We start from the raw sequence: 19,824 nt of genomic DNA, 5'->3' as shown, positions 1-19,824 counted from the left end.
TGCCCTGCTTGACTCCCTGCACCCCTCACACACACAGACAGGTTTCCTTACTCTTTGTTAATGGGTCAGTGACAGGTTTTGGCCCCTTGCCATGGGCTCCAGTCACTTCCCGACATCCTCAGGACAACCTGCAGCTTGCATTCCAGCTGCACACAGAGCTACCTGCACGAGGTGTATTCCACAGCAATGTCCCAGCCTAAGGAGCTATGCCACTCAGGAATGTAGAGCCCTGGACAGATACAGGACACCTTGGGAGAGTTGGGACAGAGGATTCTGTGCATCTTAGGGCTGTGATGCTATTAGAGGTTACAAAAGGTGAGTCCAAGTAAAGGTGACCTACAAGAGAAAGCAGGAAAATATAGCATAAACAGGCATCCCCGAAGCAGGGAATGATTGGCATCTGACTCCATTGATTCAGAATGCTGAACAATTGCTTTATTAAACTATATTACGTTACATTATACTATACTATATTAAAGAGATACTATACCACCAAGAATACTAAAGAATAGCAAAGAAAAACCCGTGACTGACTTGAGACAGCTATGACACACCTTTGACCTAATAGGCCAATTAATATAAACAGCCGTCACCAAAGTGCAATTAAAAACTCCCTTCAAGTAAACAGTCTTCCTAACACATTTTACATGTGCAAAACAACAGGAGCAGAGAATAGAGATAAGAATTGTTTTTTCTCACTCTGAGGTTCCTTGCTGCGATTCCCAAGAAATATTCTTAGGAAGTTGTGCCTGCCTGCTCTCTATGAAGAGAGCTGCAGTTACAATTAAACATGACATTTAAGAATAACAACAAAATCCTCTCTTGTAAAAGCCACATAGACTATATTTCAGTATTTCAGTAATTCCTCACAGCAATATGGGCCTTGTCACTGTCTTTGTTCTTAACATTTATCCTGTTCCAATCAGGAATATAAATATAGATAACTGAGAAGGAAGTTAAACATCTGATCTCCCTTTAAGACATTATCACTCAGGATGCATAGCAATTTCTAATGCAGCAAGACCTTTGTGATCTGAGCTTTGAAGTACTATTTAGCTTTTCTAGCCACATGCTCCTCATCACCAGAGAAGCCAAGCACTCTACAGCACTAAAGCAGATATAGTCCCAATATTATTTTGAAGCAGAGACTTCTAAATATCCTTCTAGAGCAATAGCCACATCATACATTTCATTGTGGCACCACCCCACTCAAGATTACCTTCAGAGAGTCTGCCTTGAATGAATGTACCTGTGTTTTGCAAAATACCTCAGTGCTGCTATTCCCAGGCCTGTGTAAATCTCTAGGGTTTTTTTACCCATATACCAGGGCCTGATGGCTCTAGATCTCTACTAGCTTCTTCCACCTTCCTTTCCAAGAAGGGTTTGAAATGGAAATGGAATGCAACCCTCCGTCCTACACCTTGACCACTGCAGCAGTACCTCAGATTCATTTTTAAATCTATTTAGTGCAAAGGGCTGATGAAATGGTTTAATATCTCCTGGTTTATGGGGCGATGCAGCACAGAATACACACTTAAGAGACATGGAAAGCTCCCATGGAAAGAAATAAGCCCAGACAGTCATTGAATCTGCACCAAGGCACTCAGTGGAACACATTGCCCTAAGTCTCCTGTCCAAAATCACAGACAGATGCACTAGCCACAAGCACATCTCCAGACCTTCCAAGATGCCACTCCTATTCAGAGATGCTAAAGCATCTCATGGAAGCATTCCCTCCAGGAATCATCCTCCTCTATTGTGCAGCTTTCATCTCCCTGACAGTTGAGAGTGTCTCTGTAACACAGTTAAAAGTGACAAGGTCACCCAGGCCTTGATGTGAATCCTGTAATGAGGCACAGGGATGCCAGTATGTTTTCTTAAGGCTATTTCAGAAAAGGAGACTGTAATCAATTATCGTCAGCTCTGGAAATGAGGCTGATAGAGAAGATGAAAGAAAACTGCTAAAGAAGCACGAAGATCCCCACTGCACTGTTTTTCAAAAGTCTTTTAAATAGTTTCATTAGAAGGTTTTTTCTTTTTTTTTTACTCCTATAATAACACTGAAATTCCAAAGACTACTTCTTTAAAGACAAGATGTCAGCTTTGATAGGAGATTAGTTCAGACATTCAGAAGTAAGGATACTTAAAAACAACCAAAACCAAACCAGCCACTTTCCACAGCAGGAATAAAAGAAAAACATGAATAAAGAAAGGGCTGCAGGCAACTGGGCATTGCTAAGATGTAAAGAAAATTTATAGCCATGTTTTTAAGATATACACCTTAGTAAAAAAAAAAAAAAAAAAAAAAGGCAATGAAACAATCCCAAGAGAAATCTGCTTCAAATTCTTTTGACATGTATACAAAAAAAAAACCAAAAAAAATCTTAATCAAGGAAGGAAATATGCCAGGGACTATTCCACCACTACTAAATCCCAGGTACTCATCCTCATTCTTCTTGTGATGGGTAAGTAAAAATGGACTTGAATTGGAAGGGGGGGGGAAAAAAAGCTCTCCAGAGGTTCTCTTGATTTTCAAACTGGCCTGTGATTTCAAAGTAGGTTTATTTTAATGCATGTTCAAAATGCAGAACTTGTGATGATGCAAAAGTATTAATTTCAGACTATTTTCCAATACTGCTTAGCAGTGAAAACAAATAAGAAACAAGACAAAAAGTCTATAGTTTGGCTACAATCCAAGTTCTTAAGATAAGCAGGCACAAACTTAGCATGGCAGTAGAGCTGAACCCATTTAAACTGCCTTAAACTCAGTTCCTCATACACACCTTAGCCAGTGCAATTGCAAGTGAATGTTTCAAAGTGGCACTGAAAAGGAAGCACATTTCTGTGGTAAAGCCAGCCTGAACAAGGCAATAGAACTCCTGATTAATACTCCTTTGAAAGAGGTGCTGAGGATTCTCAGACCATATCCAGGACAGAAGGTAACATTTACAAATTAGGCCAACCTTTTCCCTGAAACAAACATTTCAGGATATCAAGGAACTCACAGCATTTGGGAATTTTAATGCACCAAAATTTACAGATGCCATCAAACAGAAAAATTTTCCCCATATAATTTCTTGTGCAAACACAGAAAACTGAGCATTTTGATCCATCAAATTTCCATGTTCAAGCTGAAATAGGGAAACTGTACCAGGACAATAGGTTGTGGGAAGCACAAGTTAAAATACAGTTTCATTCTCCTTGATGGTAAAGGCTTCAATTTGCTGTGGTCTAAGAACACAAGTGTCACAGCCCAATGAGTAGCCTGACTTTTTAGTTGTTGAGCCAATCAGCTGCAGCATGGGGCAAGTTTTTCCCAGAATATTTTGGCAAGCAGACTGACTGTAAGCAGCTCTGGTCCTCTGCTGTCAAACAAAGCCTCCTGTGATGCTCCTCTCAGAAATTACAGAGTCCATATTGGAGACTAAACCAGTGCTTATTTTTATCTGCAGTGTCAACACATCTGTCTTGGACTGAGCAGTCCAAACTTAACACTCTGGACACTAAAGTCTCAGGGTGATCAATGAGGAGAAAGTCATTCCCATATTTAATGAAAAGGCAAACTGCAAACAAAACATTTTGGAAAATTCTTGATCACAGGTATCCTATTTTAACTACTCTCTCTGATGGCCCTCAGGCATTTGATTCCCTTAGGTTCCTTGAAAAATTCCAGCAGATGCTGCTTAAAACAGATCAATTGGCATATATCACCAGAATGCTGCAACTCTGCTGGAACCCTCATCCTACTCTTTTATTCCTTCAGAATGTGATAAACTCCATGACTGATTGCAGCTGGGCAAAACACAGACCTGCAGTAAGTGACAGCTCCTCCCTGCTAGCAGCACAACTGTGTGAACTGAAAGTTCCTCAACAAACTGCAAAACCTGTTGGGAGCTGAGGGTGAGTTTTTGTGTGCTTAGCCCAGACTGATCCTGAGCTCTCATCCTTGCTTGGCTGATAAAACACAACTGGACCCTTCACAGCTACTTGAGCTGCACCAGGGTAGAGTGAATAAAACCCAGATAGTCACTGTTTTAATGCATAAGGTTTTGAGAACAAAACTATAAGCACAGCACAGAGCTCCCTTATTTTGGGGTGCCTTAACAAGCAAACAAAATTTCCTTTTATAAAACCTTTGCAATGGAAAAAGAAAGTTACAATACATCAGCTAAAATGAGAAAGAAGCATTGCTTGTTTACTGTAAGAAGAAACAGGATTAATGTGTTCTAACTCATGATGTCAAAAGCGAAAATTCATAATTCATAAATTCTTATAAAAAATTATCATCCCATGATAGCTGTTAGCTTACAGATGACATGCCTTATTGCTCAAACCCTCCTAAAATAAGACATTAAGTTGATATTTAGATCCAAATCTGTCCTGTTTTGCATGCACTGTTTTATACATTAAATAAGTAGTTTTGCTGCCAGTCTTCTCCCAAGGATGGTCTTTGCTGCTCACAGAATGTCACACCTTTCTTTTCATATAAATACCATGTAATTTTTATTTATTTTTGTTTTCACAGACATTCTTTTCTCTATTAGAGCTGCTATGCTACATATACTCAAGCCTTTCTTGTTAGATCAATCAATATTTTATTTACAAGAAAAATGCCTTATTTAAAGTGTGGGAGAAGCAAGATGATTGCTGAAACATTGGCGCATAAATAAACTGCTGAAGAAGCCTCCTGAATAGGAAATTTTTCTCTATAGAATGCTGTTCCATGGGGAGTGCAACTGGTGTTGTAACCAAATTCACTGGATGAGCATGACTTCACAAAACTGCATCTGCCTTAGGGGCCTCCCAGCCTGTATCATAAGCAGTGAAAATCCATCTGCTCCAACTAAAACCTTGCAACAACCAGCATGCAGAGGTACCTTGGCATTTTCCCTACAGCTCTCCAGGAAATAGTCTCTCTACCCTATGACCCTCTTGAATTTAGATATCTTATGTCCTGTATCTGAACAGCATGGATGGTTTTCAAAGGGTCTTTTTTGTTTGGAGAAAAGTTGTTTTTGTGAGAAGGTGTTAATGATGTAGGGGTGGGGGGCAGGGGGAAGATCAGTATAGAAAAGAAGGAGGAGAAAATAAAAGAGTAAAATAAAAGGGTCAAGATGTATTTCCCAGACCAGCAGGTAGCTTAGCTGATGACACATTCCCTTTCATAAGGCAGTAGGAAAACTCCTACGAACTATGTGCTATGACAGCATGCAACTTTCCTTTCCATACCCCATACAATTACCTTACTTCTTTTGCCACTCCGGAAGACTCATTAGTTTGGGCTTGAACATACTTTGGAGCTTGAGAACTCATCAAAGGAATTTTCAAAGACAGTACCTTCCAGGTATCAATTCAAAACCACCTCATCAGAAATTTTCCAGTCAGTTTTAATTCTGCTACCTTGTAGTGCCAGGAAGATATGATGTAGACATTACTGAAATCAATTATGCAAGATTAAAGAGTCCACTTAGTGCCTAGTTTCTCCTTCCCATAAAGGTCCTTTGTTGGAAATTAGGTTACTTCCAACTCATTTTTGTAAGCTGGAAAGATGGAGTTCTTTAAAACTCTCACTTACCCGAACTTTTCTCTAACATTCGGCCCTTTTCTTTTTTTTTTTTTTGTAGTTGTTTCCTACGTCTTCTCCAATTTTTTGCTAATTTTCATGGTACATATTTGAGTACTCAAATGAGAACTTTAAAGGAATCTGTCATCAGGGAAATTTAACAAGGTTTATGTTTAGGTAATTGTAATTAGTGAAAAACCTCGCATTATGTGTAGCTTGACTTAAGCCATCCAATGTACTGCACTGCAGTGCATTTCTCACCCTACAAGAATTTACATTTATATATATACATTACACATAAATATATACATTTTCCAGTGTTTACTCACTATGTTTTATCAGCTAGCACAGAAGCTCTTGACACCATTTTAGACCCAGCTTTGAATAATGTGAATAGTTTACATTGGAGGATCTACTTCCTCCAGATTTTAATGTATTTGGTTTTTAAGTCTTGTTCTACTTTTTTCAAATGTAGCATATCTTCATATTTGTGTTCAGACTAAGTACTGGGAGTCCTTATTATTTATCAGAAACTGTGACATAGAAAAAACTATGCTCTGTTTCTTAAACCAGTATCTGCCTATTCCATAGGTCTAGTTTTCACATCAGGACCAGACTTTCTAGAATACACACCGTTCCTAATTGTTGGATTCTGTTTGCAAGTGGCTGGATGAACAGGATTATAATGAAATATTTAAGGAACCATAAAAGTGCTGATGAATAGTGCCATTTCCCTCAATGAACTACTACAGACAAACACAGTTTTTAATGCACAGGTTCTCCTGCTGGTTGGGGGTTGCAGCAGATCAGGAGAAGGAATAAAAATGCTTTTCCTACGCTTAGCATAACAGGAAAGCTCCCTGGATTCTCTGGTTGTTGCATGTAATAGCATAAAAATCCAACATGGCTTTACAATATCTCAGTCTCTCTTAGAAGGGAACTATTTAACAAGAAGTGATGTTACTGTCTCTTTCATAAAACATTTTCTGATATCAAGGGGCAAGACACGATTGAATAATGAACTGTGTTACATCGGATGTGGCACCTGTGGAATTCTGTAGCTTGGTCTCAAGAACTGAGCTCTCTTCTCTTTGAGAAAGTAGTAAAAAATGAACAAGCAGGAATGAGTGGAAGATGAGTTTATTGTATTCTGCGGGAAATGGAGTTAGCAGCATCTGAAAGTACCCAACAGTGAATCCCACTGCCTCTGCTCCCCAGATTTTAGCCAGAACAGTAAGAGGAGCTTGTAGAGGTAACCTCATTTCACTTGCTAAAATATTTGCAAAAATAAGGATCTGCAAAAATACCGCCTGAAATTTTTCAGGGCTTTAGGTTCCTACTTCTGTTTCTCTACTACAAGCAATATGTTTCCCTTCTTGGTGATTTGATAAAAGGCTCTAATCCTGGTGGGAGTTTCAAATTTGCCAATGGAATGGAATATTCACACATGGAGTTCTGTTATTCTTGTTGGCTGCCCTGTCTGCTATTCTGTGAAGACTTTGTGAGATCTTGGGAACTAATCTAACAGCAGCTTGTCTTTGGAAGCAGCAATAATATAAACAATTTTGATCATTAGGATGCCAAATGTTTTTTAGGCAATTTTGGATGCTCCCTGTGCCAACAGGTAAAAGGAGCACTGCTCAGTAGCACATGTATTCAGCTAGGAATACAAACCTGAGTGATAACAGAATGTCTAGGACTTGGCAGGGGGATGGGGCTCTGCAGGATGGTGAGCAGAGGGCCATCACAGTGCCAGCAACCTGTGTAGGTGTCACCTGAAAAGTGAGGACACTGGGACCTGGAGTTGTTCTAGAAAACATCAGGTGCTTAGTTAAAACCACTTAAATGAGAATCAATGCCAATAAAGAGTAAAAATGGTGTGCTGAACCACCCTCTGAAATGGCCAGAAAGAAACAGGACACAGAAAGGAGTCCATTTTCCTCTATGCTAATGGAAGGATGAGCAGAGCAATGCAGAAGTGCTCCCACTGCTAGCTAAAGCACTCCCAGTTAGGAATGCAGCAATGGATGAGACAAGCCTCAGCTCACTGCCCATTGCTCCAGGGACACCTTGGTGAGAGACAATGCCCTGCTGTAGCCCGGCTACCTCAAGGCATCAGCGTCATATTTACCACACAGGCATAGAGGACTTAAGCAGCAGGGTCTACATAGCTGAAAAGCAACAGCCTCAGAGGTCAGGGGAAAAATAAAGGATCAAGATATTCATGGAAAGACTTATATTCTTAGACTAGCCTCAGTATATGATGGAGGTTCAATGTATTTTTCTTTTCCACAACTCAGGAACTGAGACTCTGGGAAGGATTCCATTAGACAATCCCTTCTCATTTCCTCCACTGCTGCAGTAAATGGCTGTGAGAAAATTAAGCTCAAATGGCAAGTTCCTCTTCAGGGCCTAACTCTGTGGAAGGCCATATCTTCTTATGAAAAGGAAACCTCTCTGACATCCACAGCCAGAAGTGTTAGCATCTTTCTTCCCTCATTCACAAGATAAAGAGCCCTACAACCTCTAAATGCATTGCAAATGGACTTCACTGTTTATGCTTTATCTTTACCCTGGAGGAGAATGCAGGCCACAGCATCTTGGTGAAATGACCTTTAAAATCATCTTATGCTGCAGTGGAAAGAGACAAGATGCCCCAAAGCAAAGCTGAGAATTCTCTGGCTCAACCTCTAAAAGTTCACCGTGGCAGAGGGAATAGAAGGCAAGAAAGAGTGCAGAAATTTGCAGGGGAGCTGGGAGAAATCAACTGGTCTGTCAGGATGTTTGAGATGGGCTCCCTACTACAACATAAAATACAGTGGGGGATATTTTGAGTGGGCTTGGGTTGAGAGTATAACTTTCTTCAGAGAAGGTGAAGAAACTTCAGACAGAACTGTTTGTTCACCAAAGCACTTTTCAGGCAGCCAAATCCAGGAATTTAAATCCCCCTGAAACTGGAAAAAACTGACTATATCTCCCAGCAGCCTAGCAAGTGCTGTGCACATGAAACCCTGAGGGAAGCTAGGAAGGATCTAAGAGGACTAAGTGTGAAGTGAGGACAGTTTTTTGAACTGGGTCAGTCCTGGACATGAGTCACAGCTATACTTCCCTGAAGTCCTCAGGGAAAAAGAAAGCCAATACTTAAAGAGGCAACATCTTTGGGGCTTGCATTCAGCCAGCAGCTTTTTGTAATGACGTTTTTGGGCTCTGATCCCTGAATTACTGTGAAGTTTTGCCTTCAGCACCTAAACATATTAAGAGGCTCTTTCTGTGACTCAAGGCAGCTCAAGGCTCCATGAAGGACATCGGGACTTCAGAGTGCTTGGTGCAGAGATCTCTTTTCAAAATAGGACAGAGACTTCTATAAATAGCCCTGGGCAATCAGAAAGCTTTGGCCATTACATATGTTCTCTACACTAAGTCCTCAGCAAAGGTTTCAATCAGCATAAACCAAGGTTCAATAAAGGGTTGAATCAAAGGCCTAGCCCTATAAACAGTCAATTTTGTGCCATGAAAGATGACATTTATTGAACTCCTATTTCTGTCCAAGCAATCCTATGGTGCTTGAATTTTAATCCATTCCTCAACGGATGATTGGAGCAAGCATAAAATAAAATGTCTGAATAAAACAGAAATATCAGTCATCAAATCTGCTGTCAAGGTTTCTTGCAGCCAGTGCAACCACAATAAAGCTGAGGGTTATGTCAAAGTACACTGGAAATTTGCTGCAACCAAGCAATTTGTAAGCAGTGTTCTCTAATAATGCCTCAGGTTTCTTTTTCACCTTACAGAGGACAGTTTCAGAGCATTATTGCAGTGGCATAGACTTTGTTCCCTTTGTCACTGCAAAGCTCCATTTGTAACAGGCAAGCTTAGAGTCTCTGAGACCATTTTCTACTGAGAGTTGTCTGGCATTTTCAATTTCCTATGGAGATGTGATCAAACCAACAGAAGTTGCCTATGGCATCTATTTCTCCAACTGGCTCTGAGAGGGCTGCAAAAAATACGTAATACATAGCAATCATGGCACAAAAAGATCAGTGACTGAAACATTTGCAGCTCTCAACAACCTGCAGCATTCAACAATCTCTCAGCTACAGTGCATCTGCATTATCTGTTGTGCAGAAGCATTGCACACCCACTGCATATGTCCTTTACACTCTAACTCTACCCAGCTTTGGGGTCAGTTCATGGGTTATTCATGCAGCCCCAACAAAAGCACAGACCTGTCAAGCTTTCAGAGGGACAGATTTCTAGAGATGTCTCTGCAGGGTCTGTGGAAAATCCTGCTCCAACTGCTGTGACTGTGTAGCTGCCAGGAATTAGCACTTGTGAGCAGGGGTCTGTTTGGAATGAAGGAGGCCAGGAGGAGTCAAAAGATGAGCCCAAATACTTGCTTTTTCACCCTGGGCCAAACAAAGTCTATCCTCAGGATGCTCATTGCAGTCTACTGTAATGGTGCATACAAATAAAACTCAAGTAGCCTATCCCCTCTCTCCTGAAACCTACTACAGGCACACTGGTCACTGGAAAGCATGAGGGCATCTGCTGTGCCCAGCAGTGCCAGCTAAACCATGCCCTGGCACATCCTCAGGGAGAGCTGTCAGAGAAACTCTTTGCTACATCATTCTCATGGGCTATTTCAGGGCCCAACAAAGAGTCCTGGAGAGAGCAGTGCCTGCACAAAAGGCTCTGGTACAAAAAGGATGGCATAGGCCTTCTTCCCCTTCTCCCAAAACTGAAAGGAAACAGACCCAGCAGCAGCTACTGGGCTGGACAAGCCCAGCAGAAGTAGCTGCCTGAACAATATACAAAATGGCACCAACCAATCTTTCTCAGCTGTGCAGCAGGGTAAGAAGGTAATGATCCCATTTCAGGAATACCAACAGCAATTATGCATTTGACATCAGTGACATATCAGACCCTTGTATTTAAAAGGCAGCACCGATTGCAGACCCCTTCCCTGTATCATTAACAACCTGGAAGTTATTAATCTACTTAATTGCAAGTGTAGCTTGGTGTCTGAGGACAGGACTTTGATCATTAATATTTGATAAGCACAGACTTGTTCATTATTTTGTTTTGGAGTAAATTGAAGTGTTGAAAATTGATGGGCAACTCTTAAGCCATCTCTCAGTGCCTAAGGGAGATCTTTTTTTACCCTCCAATCTGAATGTCCTATCTCCCAGCTCTTATCCTGGAACAGCATTCCCATAATAACCTAGTGGAAGAACAATATTCCAGCATTCATTCTCAGAAATATTCTTGCTAATCACCTGACCCTCCATGCAGGAAAAACCCCAAAATAACCAACCCTAAAGAAGAAAAGCCCAAACCACTCACAACAAATTAAAAATGGTCAGTTGAACTCTGCTATCAAAAAATACACCAAGGATAAACAAAATTCAATTTTCAAACTCCAGCAGGTATGAAAATTCAGCATTGATATGAACTGAGATTAAGATTCAGTACCACATAAATTTGTATTAAGAATCATTTAACATGAAAACAGCAAAGCAATCAATTGTTAGTGTGTCCTTATGGGATCAGTCTTATATAAACCTTGTGGAAAAGGTTACAACAGACCAGCAATGAGTACTCTGTAGCCTGTGATGTTCATTCAGAAATCCAAAGCAGCAAAGAAGGACCACAGGCAAGGAAAATCTACAAGTGAACTTTTCAACTGTCCAAGTAGGCAGTGTTATCAGGGGAAGAACAAGTCAGGATTTGATTTTCTGGCAAACAACCAATTTTCATATGGGATTGAGAAATTTTTCATTTCAAACAAGAGAAACAAAATTGAGTTCTGAAGCTATATTGGAAATGTCAGAGATAGAACTAGGACCCAAATATTAAGACAGTATTAACAGAAGCCTTCCCTTTTTAAAAAAACCATCAAAAGGTGGTACAAATATGATTTTTTATCTTCTTTCTTATTAATGTAATGGCCACCTGACTTCCCAGTTGCTTGAAAGAACCATTACTTCCTGCATTTTTTATCCTTTTATTATTTTACTGCACCACATGGCTGCACACATAATTAAGGATTTAAATAATGAATAGATATTAGCGTTATGTAAATCATCATCATTTTCCATTAATGGGAACTGGTGGTAACTGCCTGTGAATCACAAGCATTAGAAGCCACACAGACTTATACATTTTTAAATTTGAAACTATATGCCTATTATAAATTACAATCAAAGCAGCTCTTTTGACTACCCTTAGATTGTTCCCAAGTCAATCTGTTGCACATCTGTTAGCTAAACTTTATGTCCAAGGCCCTTAAGAAAATATGGAATATATTAATACCTTGAATTAGGAGAGCACAGAGTGCTCAAACTGTGATTATCCTAACCAAAATTAAAACCTCCAAGTTAACATTATGTATGTCTATTCAAATTACACTTAGCTAAGGTCAGTTATGAAAAACAATTGCCTTCTCACCACTTACTGCTTTCATCTGTCTTTTTTAATAAACTCATTACGGAGCTATAATTGGAGCGGTTCACTTAGGCCAGGTCTGGACAGCATTGCTTTTCTTAACTCTTCTTGCTCTGCCTATTTCCACTGAGGCTTGGGGCTTAATGCACTGACACTCCAAATAATGAATTCAACAGCAAGGCAAGACATCAAAGTCTATCCTGAATGGTACACTGCACGCTTTTCTTGTTCTACATAAACACGTTTTAATACCAGCGTCAATAAAATATATAAATCAGCAGCCAAGGCTAATAGGACACCCTTGTACATCACCCTGGAGCAGTCAAGGGCCAGCAATGAGGTTCACTGTGCAACCATCCACATGACTGAGATATTAATGACGAATGTTCTTAAGCTACATTTCTTGCAACATAATTTCTCTTCACAGTTTGTGCAAAGAGACCAGAAAATCCAGGGCTAAAAACATGGACTGCTGATGAAAAGAGGATTTGGAGGACACAGTCTACAACTGGAAGCCAGGCACCTCATCTGCTCTGTCTCTTCAGCTTCTCCCAGCACAACAGTGCTCCTGTTCTGTAGGATGAGACTGGCTGTGGAGAAGTCTCTTGGGAGAAGTTCCATATTCCAGCTACACACTTTTACAGACCCTACAGTGGACGCACTAATATTACTCTGCTTAGAGCTCCTTCATGTCTCTCAGAATTTTTTGTCCTTGCTACACTTCCTCCCCATTATTCAGTCTATTTTTCAAACATCAAAAACCAAGATCTGAATATTTCCAAAAATACCCATTTCCTGAATATCAGACAAAGAAATTAACTTATATTTAAAAGAAAATATATCAGTCAACAAGCAGACAAGTAACAAAAGACTTGCCTAACCTTTGTTTTTACTGAGAATCATAATGAGAAAGTAAATATTAGCTTGGAGTGCTATGGCAAGGGTAACTTGGCTGTATTGTCCATGGCTGCAGACTGAAATGAAAAGAGAATTGAGATAATATTACCTGTTCAATGGCATTTATGATACATGTCAGTTCCTCAAATCTTATCTCACATCTGCTTTGATAAAGCAGGAGAGCATTCTGAAATCAGAGCCATGAGAACCATTAAGACAGTATTGAACTGTATTACTTGCTCAAGCAAAATCCTTGCCCATCACTCAGCAACCCAGTAGTACTACTGATAGTACTACAGGTTGGCTTTACACCTGTGGCAGATGGACTTGTCTACATGACATCAGAAAAAGAAATAACACCCAGAGAAATTAACAGGTTGAGCTAAGGAAAAGCAGACATTAGATGCTGGCTCCTAATTTAGGCTGCTGCTTCTCCTGACAGAATTCCCATACCTGATACACAAAAAACACCAAAGGCAAGTTATGCAATCATGCTCCAAATGTTACACGGGGTTGACTGCCAATAATGTGCTAATTCTAATTGGGAATATCAAAACAAACATTTGCAAAACGTCATTCAATGAACCAGTGTTCCATAAGCCCCTGCTGCTAGTTAGGATCTAGATAGTTCAGCCTTTCCAATTTAGTTTAGTTTGTCCTGCTCAGGTGAAATTGCCACATTAGTGACTTTAGCGGAAAAGAAAAGCAGACAGATGGTGATTGATAACTTTAGCCTTAAAAAAAAAAAAAGCAAAAAACAAATGGAGAATGTAGTGGTTTATTCAAAACATAGGTAAGCCACTTGAATTATTAAAACCCAGAAGATGACTGAATGACTGAAGGACATTCTGTAGTGTAGATTGTCACATTTTCTAATTCCACATAAAGAGGCTTATCCCCTTTCTCCCTTTTGTAAACCTTTCAGGCTTTTGTCCATAAGGACGGTGAGACTGGGCTCTGTATGTTTAATGTTTCCTTTACCCAGAATATATATACTCAATACTGATGGGAGAATGTATCTGCCTTGTGTTGACAACCCATAAGGAACACTTACAATAAGTTCCAGAAGTCCTGAAAAAGACCCTGTAGGCATGGGACACCCCTGTTCATTTCATTTCAGAAATTGACTGGTTTTTTTCTGAACAGAAATTCTGCTAATAGAACAACTGCAGTTCTTGCTTGTCTGCAAACTTGTAGAGTGAGAAAAAAAAAGAGGTCTTTGGCTTCCACAAGATACAAGTATCTTAAATGTCCTAGAATCCATGCCAGAACACAGCTCCAAGGTGGTCTTTGGCTGCAAGAGGAGCAAGATCAGTAAGTGGCCAGTCCTTTCAGAGCAGCCCTCTTGAGATTGGCCATTGCCCTTGGCACTGGTGCCAAATGAAAAAGAGAATCAGCCCTCTCCAAAACAAATCCAAAGGCTGCTTCAGCTCCAGAGAAAATCTCATTATCAGCATGGTCAGAAGCACACAGGCAGTATGGAAAGTTCCACTTCTCCTGCAAAGAGCTAATGGATCTGCCCTGAAGGTCTCCTGAGGGAAGAGCTGTTATGAGAGCTGGTAATAGTCACAGCCACATCACCTCATTCAGAGGGTTCCAGTACTTCTGTTTCTGGACCTGGAATTAACCCAGGACAGCAGAAATGGAAAAAGGAATGTTAATAAACCTGTCATCAATATGAGATGCATTACTGAGTCCAGGGAGGCCCACACCAGCAGCAAGGGCCATCCTCCCCAGCATCATACAACTAAATTGACCTTTCCACACATACAAGCTAGGCCTCAAAAACTACAGCACACAGCAGAAAGAGAGCAAAAGAGGTCAAAACTACCCACCAATGTTAAGAACTCTGAAACAGCAGGGGAGTTGTTAAATGAAAATGCTTGAGCAATCTTGGCAAGCAGACTCAGATACCACTATACAGAGAAAAGAAAGCAAGTTTGGACTGGCATTCAGCTGAGACATTCCCAATATTGCATGGGACTAATAATTTTCTGTATGAATTTTTATTATTCCCTCAGAGTCATGGAAAGAATAAATATGAGGTTTCATTTCACTTTAATGATTTTCAGAACGAGGCTCTGAAGAGAAAGTCAGAAAGCAAAAATTAGTGTTTAGTTATCTCTTGCAGTCTGCTTTGTGATGCTGCCTCTAATCCCCAGTCCTGGGTGAGGAGTTCTGTGAGCTAAGTCATCAGCTTGGAGATGGAAAGGGCCTGCCCCACGTGTAATCTGTTAGGTAGGCAATGGACAGACAACAAAACCCAAGGGAGCAAACTTGTCAGCAACATTTGGTGGATTGAGCACACCATGGGGGATACTTACATCACCTTGAAGTGTTTCATTAAGAGCCCTGGATAAGTAGAATGGGAAAGACAATAGTATTTAGGTGCCTTCAGTGCAATAAAATCAGGATATAGCTAAACCAGATTTTCCTTTACACTGCCCTGGTACTGCAAAACTACTAAAACCAGTTTAAGTCCAGATTATAAACATAATATTAAGGTAATGTTTTTAAATACACCTATCGTGACTTTTGATGAGATCAGAAAATGCTTAGCGATGGATGAATGCTTATCACTGCATCCCTGGGCAGTACACAATCAGGCAAACAATTAGCTTCAGTCCTCCCTGTTGTATGAGTACCAGTGGTAAGTGAAGAATTTATAGAAACAAAGTGAAGTCCCTTAAAGCTGTGAGAAAAACCTCGGCTGGTGACAGAGAGCACCACTCAATGTCTTTTACATTTAGGCCAGCTCAAACCCAAGGCCTTTGAAGATGAACAAGTAGATTGAAAAAATTCGCTCATTTCACACAGAATTACTAAGATTATTCTCACACACAATTACTCAGAATATTTTTCCTCTAATGCCACCAAGTCCAAAGTCTGAGTCTCCATAGTCCAGAAATCTCTGGGACAATTTTCAGGCTCTGAAAGGTCACAGAGATTGGAGGATATAGCAGACTAGAAAGGAGGTGAAAACAAGAACACCCCTCTCTTCCTATTTCAGTGCCTTCCCCTCCCCTGCCAGTCCCTCTGGCAGGAGCATGAAAACAATGAGTGTGGCACAAGTAGCACTCAAGGAAAGCTCAGTGCACTAATGGTTGCCTTTTCCACAAGCCAGACACATGGAATTTGATCTGAAGGATGCAACAAGCCAGTGGAGGGCTTGAGGGTTTTTTTTGACTGAGTTGACAGAAACAAATGAGCAGGTCATGTATTCAATCTCTCAGACGACATAGGAATGCTTCATTTGCTATAAAAGTCAAAAACAGTGACCTGGTTAAAGGCTAAGTGTTTTTCTAAAGGTGAAACACTGACAAAAGCAAAACATCATTTATTTTTAATTAACTACCAGAACGGTATTTGATTCTTCTTGAAACACAACACAAGCACACTGTACCTCCTTATCTCTAGCAAAAAGGTATCACTGCCTTCAAGTAATAATCTAGTGATCTGGAAAATGCTCTACAGGCAACACCGAGCAGAGTCACTGCTGATGGAGGAGCTCCTTGTCACCTTCCCAACCATCTCAATTCCCTGGGGTGAGCTAGGCACAAGAGTGGTAACAAAGAGCATTCCATGTGCTTAACTAAGAGTTTTTCCAGCTTTGCTCCAAGGCCATCTCTGTGGCAGCTGTACGAGAGATGGGGCCATGTGGCAAAGAGGCCAGGTCCCATAATGGGGAGAGGGCTGCCAGGCTCTCACATCCCAGCTGGGTGGATGCTCTAGCACTAAACACAGAGGCAAGACCCATAAGCCAGCAATTTGCATTTGTCCAAGATTAATCAACTCTGACAAGAGATGCCAAAAGATTCACATTTAAAATAACCAGCTGCCCAAATCTGCAGGAGCACTTGCAGTATGGGTACATCCCACGCTTAGTCTCTTGTTAGGGCTGGTTCAGAGTTTGGGTCTCCCTAACCCCAAGCCAGTCCATCCTAGTGTCTGATATTCAACATCTGGCTAAATTCTAACAGCCCTAAATTTCAGAAGCATTTATTCCTCAAAAACTTAGCCAAAGTATATAAACTAATGAAACAAAATAATATTTTTGGCAAATCAATATTTTCTATTTCACTAAATATATCCCAGACAGCTCAAACTGTGAGACTGTCTTCAAATGCTGCTTGTATCTCCTTGGGAGAAATATCTTTTTGTATTCTTCTCATGAGGCACCAGATTGTGACTTAGACCTTGAAACTCTGCAGCAGGGCTGAAAAACACAAGTATTTAATATAGATGCATAGGCATATGCTCAAAGCTCTACCTGAAATTTAGACTCATCCAGGTGATGCTCAAAATTACTTTTTATAAGTTTAAGTATTAGAAAATATGAGAGGTAATTCACTGCACTATACTGCATATTGGCCACAATGCTGATAAGATTCACAATGCCTTTTAAAAAGGGCCATTTTCCTTCTGTTCTCAGCATTCTTACAAAGAAAATCTTATATGCAGATTTTGATCTACATCCCACCTAAAACCAGCTGCAGCTTGCTATCCCATCTTATAAAGAAAATACTGTTCTGAAACTTGGCATTCTTATGACAGAGTATAATTTTTTTCAGAAATGCAACATCTTGGAATCTCACAGAACCTTCCCATCCGTAAGCATGGAGGAGGGGACATTTCATGCCCCACGACGCGTGGAGGAACAATCTAATCTGAATAGCTACTCTTTCTGTGACAATTTGCTTGCATTCAGACAAGATTATTTCCCTGATCTTGTCAGGCCACATGAATACATGAAATAAGCAGAGACAGACAACAGCTCACATAAATATTGCAGCCACAACCTGTGATTAAAGGTGTCCCAGACACATCTTTGTCACTGGCTGCATTCAATTTTAAACATTTTTCCCCCAAACAAACCTTGTCTCTTCTTCTTTCTCCTTTTATTTAATTAAAGCTTGTCTTTTATATAATCTTCAGATGCACCAAGGAGTACTCCTCTCTGGTATTTTATTGTCAAGCAATGAACTACTCTTGGTGGTTTCCCAGATCTCATGCCAATGTAACCATGGAGACCTTGCCAGCTGCTGCAACATCTTGAGGAATTTTGTCTCTCTTACTTAGCTTCCCCCATGGCAAAATCGTTATCCAAAACTGACTGCAGGATTTTATTTATTTTTGCAACACTCACTAGCTTACATGTTCATTATGCCAACAGCTGGATATGTTGCTCATTGTTAAATAGCAGTATTTGCTATTTATGGAATAAGAGCATGCGGAGGAAATGTACAAATGTTATCAGGGAAATGCCTATATTCTAAAGTATCTAAGGGGCAAGACTCCATTTCATAAGACACCCCAAGACACACCATTTTCATAAAATAGTAGCTAAAAATAAAAATGCCCAATTAGCTGAAACAAAATGCTGTCTACACCCACTTTCAGATGATGTCAGAGCACAGCTACTGAATGAGAACAACACGATCTATTGAGTCAAAAGATACAGAAGCATTGCCAGACTTACACTTAACTGCTGCACCTACAACCAAAGAAACAGGTCCTGTTTACCTCTTTTTATCATTCTTCATTTGGTGAAGGTCAGAAGGAAAGTTCAAGCAGGGTGGCAAGAGGAAATAAAGTTGATGAAAGGAGAAAGAGCACCATTCATTCTCTTAGACCTTAACTCTAATACTTTTCCTCTCCTTCTCTTACAGTTGTCTCACCAAGAGTCTGATCCCATTACAAGGCAAAGAAAGAGAAGAAATGAAGGGGAAGAGTGAAAGGACTAGACAAAGAGAAGAAGTTTCTTACTGCTCATTTACTATTCCACAGTAAGGGCATGGCCTCCCCAAACCAGGTGGAATCTTTTGCAAAACTTCTATAAACCAATAGCTGAAAGTACAGCAAAGAGCAAAACTTTAAACACCCCAGCAGAAGCTCGTCTGATCTTTGTTTGGATGATGGACAACAAGTTCTGTTCATTTCTCCGGTGCTGAAGTTGCCAGTTACAGCCAACACCAGGTGCAGAAACCAAATTTCCTTCTTTTGTTGCTGTTATCTGAGCCCCCTAAGAGGCATTTATTTGTAATTCCTTTCAAGAAACATGATCATACTTCAAGAACAAGAATTCCTGCAGTGTTATCTCATCTCACCTATTTTGTGTCCTTTTTCAATTTTTAATTTGAACAAAGGCTTCAAAAGTATCCTTCTTCTCAAACAGCCCTACAAAAAAATAAAGCAAAAAAGCAATATTGACTGATTATGCCTTATTTGACCCTTTACATTTCAAGCTCTGCAATGATCTTTTTTTGGCTTTTCTTATTGCCCTTATCAACTAGAGGTAGCAACTATTTTTAACAGGCATTGAAAAAGAACAGAAAAAAACCACCTTCCCCCAAAACTCATTATAAAACATCCTTACCTAAATCTAATAGCATCTCTCCACAGCTTGGCATATTTTCATATACAATCCAGGGGAACTAATCCCACTGGCCTGTGGTTTGAGAGCCAAGAGAATACAGATATCTTCAGATCCACTTAAAACACATCAGAGAGACAGTGACAGGTAAGGGACAGAGCATTCCAAACACTCTTAACCCGTTTGTGGTAAATGGCAAACTTTTCTGGCATTGCTGTGCCCAGGGATATTGACAGAAAACAACGGAAGAGGATACTTGCATGGAGTGTAAGGAAAAGACCTGTCAAGAAGTGTTGGTAGCCTGAAGAGCCTGTCAGGTTATCTTAGTGTTTGGAAAAGCTGAAGAAAATTCCACCTAAGCGAGACCAAAACCAACCAGTTTTCTGCCAGCATTTCTAGTCAGGTATGTCACAGAATCTGCTGGAATTACTAAACACTACTGCTAGTTCATGACACTCCAGATTTTACATATTGTTTCTTGCTAGATATTCCGCCATTCCCACGTGGTTTTAGGCAGAGTATAAAGTGCACAGCTTCTGGGGCCTTT

General features: G+C 40.3%; 1 protein-coding gene across 20 annotated transcripts in view; it reads right to left on the bottom strand.

The window, feature by feature from the left end:
- LOC135298834 (uncharacterized) overlaps window positions 1-19,824 on the bottom strand; it is a 344,053-nt gene that overhangs the window by 240,284 nt on the left and 83,945 nt on the right. For 2 of the 20 annotated variants that reach the window (XM_064416877.1, XM_064416889.1), the window contains one exon: window positions 19,012-19,081. The exons of the other annotated variants lie outside the window; for them this stretch is intronic. The gene's annotated coding sequence lies outside the window, so the exon portion shown is untranslated. The remainder of the gene's footprint in view (window positions 1-19,011; window positions 19,082-19,824) is intronic. 20 annotated transcript variants of the gene reach the window in all.

This window comes from Passer domesticus, chromosome 4 (assembly GCF_036417665.1).
Source record: "Passer domesticus isolate bPasDom1 chromosome 4, bPasDom1.hap1, whole genome shotgun sequence".
NCBI lineage: Eukaryota > Metazoa > Chordata > Aves > Passeriformes > Passeridae > Passer > Passer domesticus.
Note: the sequence above shows the minus strand (reverse complement) of the source record. Positions and strands in the feature narration are given on the sequence as shown.